General features: G+C 53.8%; 1 long non-coding RNA gene across 1 annotated transcript; it reads right to left on the bottom strand.

The window, feature by feature from the left end:
- Positions 1–1,033: 1,033 nt before the first annotated feature.
- On the bottom strand, positions 1,034–7,780 carry LOC137319407 (uncharacterized). Its single transcript, XR_010962139.1, has 3 exons — positions 7,651–7,780; positions 2,789–2,923; positions 1,034–1,454 (listed from the first exon to the last, which is right to left on the bottom strand). It is a non-coding gene; the product is annotated as an uncharacterized lncRNA (long non-coding RNA).
- Between the last annotated feature and the right edge of the window lie 781 nt (positions 7,781–8,561).

Below are 8,561 nucleotides of genomic sequence, written 5' to 3'. Positions count from 1 at the left end.
TTCTTTGATGTCAGCACGTTGCAGTTACAGAGAAATCTGTGCACAGGAAAATCATACAAATAAAATAAAACCGTCTCATTCCCCCCGTCGCTGGGAATTACACAGTGAGAGATATATTCATCAACACAAACCGCGATTCACACAAAAACTACATGGAACATTGTGGGATTGCAAGAAAATAACTTCATCTTAATACAAAAGAATCGATAAACGCACTAACACTCTCCACTCACTGCTCAGGATTATTCCCCCATCGCTCTGATGCGCTCCAGGATTACACACAACGGGCACTAAAGCCCAGGTTCTAGGCCGCTCGAAGCCGGCCCACAGATTTCCTCAGGTCACGATGTACCGACAGCAATCCCTCGCAGTGAGTGAGGGAGGGAGGGAGTGAGGAATGAGTGAGTGACTGAGTGAGTGAGGGTGGGAGTGAGGGAGGGAAGGAGTGAGGGAAAGAGTGAGGGAGGGAGTGAAGGAGTGAGTGTGGAGAGTGAGGAGTGAGTGAATGAGTGAGGAGTGAGAGGGATGGAGGGAGTGAGTGAGTGAGGGGCAAGCAATTGATGAGTGAGTGGAGTGACTGAGGGAGTGAATGAATGAAGTGAGGGAGGGAGGGAGTGTGGATTGAGTGAGTGGAGGGACAGAGTGAGTGAGGAGTGAATGAGGGTGTGAGGGAGAGTGAGGAAGGGAGAGAGTGAGGGAGAGGGAGGGAGTGAGTGAGGGGCGAGCGAGCGAGGGCTGCACCAGAGCGGGGAACGGCCTCCTCTGAGCTCCACAAATTTTCTGCCGTGTTTCCTACATTCCAACAGTGACGACACTTCAAAAGTACTTCATTGTCTGTAAAGCTCTTTGGGACGTCCTGAGGTGGTGAAAGGCGCTATATAAATGCAAGTCTTTCTTTCTTTCTTTCTTCTTTCCCAAAGCTGGCCATCCGAGGCCAGGCTGGCGATTGGAGAATGAATATTAGCAGCTGCCTCCCTCCCTCCCTCCCTCCCTCCCTCCCTCCGGCGGGGGGTCTGAAAGTACAGTCCCCACTGACTGCCCATTCCTTCAGGGCTCGGAGATACAGTCGGGCTCGGTGGGTGGGTGGGTGGGCTCAGGCCTGGGTTACAGTTTGCCTTTCCCGGGCCGGAGGGCGGGGACCGTGTTTAACGGGGACGCAGTAAACGCTGGATTCTCCTCCGCTCTTTGCACCTTCCCGTGAGCGTCCGTGGCGCTGGAAGCGGGTCAGAGCGCCGGGCGTCCGTTAGCGGTGGTTAGCAGCGCAGTGAGTGACAGCAGCACCCGGTGTAAGGTGGGGTCCCGGGGGGATTGGGAGACACACCCTCCTGCTTCCTTCCCACACTGGCCTTTCTCACACAGGAGCCCGGTGTAGGGAGCGGGACAGCGACACCTCCCATTGTCCTCGCACACTCCTCCGTTCTGACACCGCGTCAGCAAGTTATCGCACACGCCGGCTGCAAGAGGTCAGAGAAAAGAAACGTCAGGTCACTGGAAATCTCCTGACCTCAGAGATTGTTTGAACTGTCGCCGCTCCCAGTGTTTCACTTTTACACCAACAACTACTTGCATTTATATAGCGCCTTTAACGTAGTAAAACGGCCCAAGGTGCTTCACAGGAGCGTAAATCAGAGAAAAATTAACACTGAACCACATAAGGAGACATTAGGACAGGAGACCAAAAGCTTGGTCAAAGAGGTAGATTTTAAGGAGCGTCTTAAAGGAGGAGAGAGAGGGGGAGAGGTTTGGGGGGAATTCCAGAGTTTCGGGTCCAGACAGCTGAAGGCACGGCCGCCAATGGGGGGGTGAAGGAAATGGGGGATGTGCAAGAGGCCAGAATTGGGGGAGCGCAGAGATCTCGGAGGGGTGCAGGGCTGAAGAAGGTTACAGAGATAGGGAGGGGCGAGGCAACGGAGGGATTTGAATGTGAGGATGTGAATCTTTAAATCGAGGCGTTGCTGGACCGGGAGCCAATGTAGGTCAGAGATCACAGGGGTGATGGGTGAATGGGACTAAATTGATGATTAAATACTGAAGGAGAGACTGAGGGTTAAATTCTGTGTCCAATTATTGTGTCCAATTCTGGGCACCACACTTTCGGAAGGATGTCAAGGCCTTGGAGAGGGTGCAGAGGAGATTTACTGGAATGGGACCATGGTTGAGGGACTTCAGTTATGTGGAGAGACTGGAGAAGCTGGGATTGTTCTCCTCAGAACAGAGAAGGTGAAGGGGAGATTTAATAGAGGGGTTAAAAATTATGAGGGGTTTTAATAGAGTAAATAAGGAGAAACTGTTTCCACTGGCAGGAGGGTCGGTAACCAGAGGACACAGATTTAAGGTAATTGGTGAAAGAGCCAGAGGGGAGATGAGGAGAATTTTTTTACACAGCGAGTTGTTCTGATCTGGAAGCAGATTCAATAATAACTTTCAAAAGGGAATTGAATAAATACTTGAAAAGGAAAAATTTGCAGAGCTATGGGGAAAGAGCGGGGGGAGTGAGACTAATAGGATCGCTCTTTCAAAGAGCCAGCACAGGCTCGATGGGCTGAATGGCCTCCTTGTGTGCTGTCTGATTCGATGAAATGCTCCTCACTGAACTCCAGTCCCTCCCTTTGTGAGGAGCTGTGCCACTAATTGTTTCTCAGGGTGATGGGGGAACCCAGGAGGGTTCCTTGTCTAAAAGCCTTTGTCTTTCCCCCCCTGGTATCTCTGCTATCGGATCCACTGCTGACCCTGACACACAGGAGCCAGGCGGAGTGAGGGAGGGTCTGGTGCTGGAACGGTTACTTACCTCGGCAGCCCCTGTGCCAGTAATATCCGGGCAGGCACTTGTCACACTTGGGCCCTGCTGTCCCCTCCTTACAGTCACAATATCCCGTCTCATTACAGCGATCATGGAGTGAGCCATAGGGGTGACACTGACAGTCTGCAGAAACAAGACAACACACACACTGCACATGGCTGTTCCCAATAAAACCCATCGACACAATCTCAGGGACACAAATGACTCGGGCCCAGGACAGGGGACGAGCCGACTCTGGGGGGAAACAAGTCTCCAACAGTTTACAAACAGCGTCAATCGTCCACACACTGATTGGACACGGCCCGTGTTCCACTCCTTGGGGCGACTGCACACAATTAACGCAGGTTATTACATCGATTTTGTTTACATAGAATTTACAGCACAGAATCAGGCCATTCGGCCCAACTGGTCTATGGCAGCGTTTAGACTCCACATGAGCCTCCTCCCACCCCTCTTCTTCTAACTGTATCAGCAAATCCTTCCATTCCTTTCTCCCTCACGTGTTTATCTCACTTCACCTTAAATGCATCTTTTCGTTGCAGTGAGGTTCTGTAACCTGGAGCTTGGCTTCTCACCGACCCTGTACAGTTCACGTAATGTTGTTCATCCGTCCCACTGACCCAGACCGACACCGAGACCCCACTGACCCAGACCCACACGACACCCCACTGACCCAGACCCACACCGAGACCCCACTGACCCAGACCCCCACGACACCCCACTGACTCAGACCCACACCGAGACCCTACTGACCGAGACCCACACCCCACTGACCCAGACCCACACCGACACCCCACTGACCCAGACCCACACTGAGACCCCACTGACCCAGACCCACACCGACAACCCACTGACCCAGACCCACACCGACACCCCACTGACCCAGACCCACACCGACACCCCACTGACCCAGACCCACACCGAGACCCCACTGACCCAGACCCACACCGACACCCCACTGACCCAGACCCACACCGACACCCCACTGACTCAGACCCACACCGACAACCCACTGACCCAGACCCACACTCCACTGACCCAGACCCACACCGAGACCCCACTGACCCAGACCCACACCAAGACCCCACTGACCGAGACCCACACCCCACTGACCCAGACCCACACCGACACCCCACTGACCCAGACCCACACTGAGACCCCACTGACCCAGACCCACACCCCACTGACCCAGACCCACACCGAGACCCCACTGACCCAGACCCACACCGACACCCCACTGACCCAGACCCACACCGACACCCCACTGACTCAGACCCACACCGACAACCCACTGACCCAGACCCACACTCCACTGACCCAGACCCACACCGAGACCCCACTGACCCAGACCCACACCGACACCCCACTGACCCAGACCCACACCGACACCCCACTGACCCAGACCCACACCGACACCCCACTGACCCAGACCCACACCGACACCCCACTGACCCAGACCCACACTGAGACCCCACTGACCCAGACCCACACCCCACTGACCCAGACCCACACCGACACCCCACTGACCCAGACCCACACCGACACCCCACTGACTCAGACCCACACTCCACTGACCCAGACCCACACCGAGACCTCACTGACCCAGACCCACACCGAGACCCCACTGACCCAGACCCACACCGACACCCCACTGACCCAGACCCACACCGACACCCCACTGACCCAGACCCACACTGAGACCCCACTGACCCAGACCCACACCGAGACCCCACTGACCCAGACCCACACCGACACCCCACTGACCCAGACCCACACTGAGACCCCACTGACCCAGACCCACACCGACACTCCACTGACCCAGACCCACACCGAGACCACACTGACCCAAACCCACACCGAGACCCCACTGACCCAGACCCACACCCCACTGACCCAGTCCCACACCGACACCCCACTGACCCAGACCCACACCGAGACCCCACTGACCCAGACCCACACCCCACTGACCCAGTCCCACACCCCACTGACCCAGACCCACACCCCACTGACCCAGTCCAACACCCCACTGACCCACACCCACACCCCACTGTCCCAGACCCACACCCCACTGACCCAGACCCACACCCCACTGACCCAGACCCACACCCCACTGACCCAGTCCCACACCTCACTGACCCAGTCCCACACCAAGACCCCACTGACCCAGACCCACACCAAGACCCCACTGACCCAGACCCACACCGAGACCCCACTGACCCAGACCCACACTCCACTGACCCAGACCCACACCAAGACCCCACTGACCCAGACCCACACCAAGACCCCACTGACCCAGACCCACACTCCACTGACTCAGACCCACACCAAGACCCCACTGACCCAGACCCACACCAAGACCCCACTGACCCAGACCCACACCCCATTGACCCAGTCCCACACCGAGACCCCATTGACCCAGTCCCACACCCCACTGACCCAGACCCACACCGAGACCCCACTGACTCAGTCCCACACCGACACCCCAGTAACAGGGAGTGAGAGGTTACATTCAAAGTTTGATGTGTGAATTGTGAAGTTTGATGTGTAACAGGAAGTGAGTGTGACAAGAGAGGAGTGCAGCAGTAAGTGTGATGCTTACACAAAGTGTGCAATATAAATAAGACTTCTGATTGATTCCTGGTGAATCTCGATGGCCTTTGACAGATGAACCAAAATGTGTTCTCACTGTGTTTGTTGAAATGGGCCAGAATGGCAGGCGGACATGTGCGAATGTTCGCTACAGCGCCACAGATGCTGGGAGGACTGAATAGCAAGTGAAACAATATTCTCCATTAAAAAGTTATTGGAACAGGCGTTACCAATCTTAGAAAAGTGTTCTTGAACCATGGCAACAGGACGTCTTGTGAATTAAATGTATCGACACAACCTACTGCTGGATTATAATTTTATTTTTTTTGGTTTAGCAGAAATGATATTGAAATGTATTCCCCGTATCCAGAAGATGTTCCTGCTCCTGGTCTGTTGAATACACAGATAGGAGTTTACACTGAATGTTTCATGGTCTTTCAGATATAAATTGGGGCCAACACCTCTTGTGCTGAGATCTGACAGATTGTTACCCTGGCAACAGAGGAAATCACTCACTGAAAATAACTGAAACGGAAGTAACAAAACCAACATCATGTGTTCTGAGTTTAGTTGAGACTAAACTATGAAGCTTTTATTTTATTCATTCATGGGATGTGGGCGTCGCTGGCGAGGCCAGCATTTATTGCCCACCTTGAGAAGGTGGTGGTGAGCCGCCTTCTTGAACCGCTGCAGTCCGTGTGGTGACGGTTCTCCCACAGTGCTGTTAGGAAGGGAGTTCCAGGATTTTGACCCAGCGACGATGAAGGAACGGCGATATATTTCCAAGTCGGGATGGTGTGTGACTTGGAGGGGAACGTGCAGGTGGTGTTGTTCCCATGTACCTGCTGCCCTTGTCCTTCCAGGCGGTAGAGGTCGCGGGTTTGGGAGGTGCTGTCGAAGAAGCCTTGGCGAGTTGCTGCAGTGCATCCTGTGGAAGGAACACACTGCAGCCACAGTGCGCCGGTGGTGAAGGGAGTGAATGTTTAGGGTGGTGGATGGGGTGCCAATCAAGCGGGCTGCTTTGTCCTGGATGGTGTCGAGCTTCTTAAGTGTTGTTGGAGCTGCACTCATCCAGGAAAGTGGAGAGTATTCCATCACACTCCTGACTTGTGCCTTGTAGATGGTGGAAAGGCTTTGGGGAGTCAGGAGGTGAGTCACTCGCCGCAGAATACCCAGCCTCTGACCTGCTCTTTTAGCCACAGTATTTATGTGGCTGGTCCAGTTAAGTTTCTGGTCAATGGTGACCCCCAGGATGTTGATGGTGGGGGATTTGGCGATGGTAATGCCGTTGAATGTCAAGGGGAGGTGGTTAGACTCTCTCTTGTTGGAGATGGTCATTGCCTGGCACTTATCTGGCGCGAATGTTACTTGCCACTTATGAGCCCAAGCCTGGATGTTGTCCAGGTCTTGCTGCATGCGGGCTCGGACTGCTTCATTATTTGAGGGGTTGCGAATGGAACTGAACACTGTGCAATCATCAGCGAACATCCCCATTTCTGACCTTATGATGGAGGGAAGGTCATTGATGAAGCAGCTGAAGATGTTTGGGCCTCGGACACTGCCCTGAGGAACTCCTGCAGCAACAACCTGGGTCTGAGATGATTGGCCTCCAACAACCACTACCATCTTCCTTTGTGCTAGGTATGACTCCAGCCACTGGAGAGTTTGCCCCCTGATTCCCATTGACTTCAATTGTACTAGGGCTGTACATTCTCTGTAATTCTGTGTGTGGAGAATGGGAAGGAGATGAGGAAATGGAGAGAGAACATTGATGTTGGACAATGGGGGGAGGGTAACATTGAGCAGAGGCGAGTGATGCTGCTACGATGAAGGATGTTCGTTTGCCAAGAGGACAAACAACATACAAATTCCAGAAAAACAATGGAGACAGGGAAGCAATGATTATATCGTCACAACACAGGGCTTTCAATTTACCTCAGGGCCAGGCCGCATCGCTAGGGAAAGGTCGGACCGGGTCTGATCTCTGGGGAAAGGTCGGACCGGGTCTGATCTCTGGGGAAAGGTCGGACCGGGTCTGATCTCTGGGGAAAGGTCGGACCGGGTCTGATCTCTGGGGAAAGGTCGGACCGGGTCTGATCTCTGGGGAAAGGTCGGACCGGGTCTGATCTCTGGGGAAAGGGGAGCTGATTCCTTTTGCTCAGCCCTATCGAAGGTTCCTTTTTGTTTCTTTATCTTGTTTTGGGCTGAAATCTGAAGGGTGAAGGAAGGAGGCGAGAGCGGAGATTGTAACAGGAACTGACCGAGGCAAACGTTGTGATGGTCCAGCTCTGCTGACGGGTTTCGGTGATAGCCCAGTCGGCACAACTGGCAGTGTCGGCCTCTCGTGTTGTGCTTACAGCTCACGCAAATGGTGGTGGTGAGCAGCTCGATGTAACTGCACCGGTTCGAGTGGCCGAAACATTCGCAGTCTTGCAAGGAAAAGACAGAAAGTGTAGACGGGACGTAGACAGGACGTAGACGGGTCGTAAACTGCGAGCGGGTCACATGCTGCAGGAATGAGAGGCGGAGAGGAAATGTCTGGAATGGGAGGGAGGGGAGACACTGAGACTTTTAGCAGTGAGGGGAGAACATCAGACTCCTGGCTCGATACGGTCACATTGAATCAGGCAGATGGCGATGGATGGGAACGTTCCAGGGTTTATAGAGTCCGGTGGTGGGTTTTATACAGGGCTTCCAAGGTCGGGGCCTTTCAACTGTGACTCAGAGGGTCGCACTCTCACCTCTGAGTTATGATGTGGAGATGCAGGTGATGGACTGGGGTTGACAATTGTAAACAATTTTACAACACCAAGTTATAGTCCAACAATTTTATTTTTAATCCCACAAGCTTTCGGAGGCTTCCCCCTTCCTCAGGTGGTGTGGAAATGAAACACCACCTGAGGAAGGAGGAAGCCTCCGAAAGCTTGTGGGATTAAAAATAAAATTGTTGGACTATAACTTGGTGTTGTAAAATTGTTTACCTCTGAGTTAGGAGGACGTGGGTTCAAGTCCCACTCCAGAGACTTGAGCAGAAAATCCAGGCTGACACTCCAGAGCAGTACTGAGGGAGTGCTGCACTGTCGGAGGGTCAGTACTGAGGGAGTGTGGCACTGTCGGAGGGTCAGTACTGAGGGAGTGCGGCACTGTCGGAGGTGCCGTCTTTCTGATGAGA

Source organism: Heptranchias perlo, unplaced genomic scaffold, assembly GCF_035084215.1.
Source record: "Heptranchias perlo isolate sHepPer1 unplaced genomic scaffold, sHepPer1.hap1 HAP1_SCAFFOLD_836, whole genome shotgun sequence".
NCBI classification, from domain to species: Eukaryota; Metazoa; Chordata; class Chondrichthyes; order Hexanchiformes; family Hexanchidae; genus Heptranchias; species Heptranchias perlo.
This window is presented reverse-complemented; position numbering and strand designations above follow the sequence as displayed.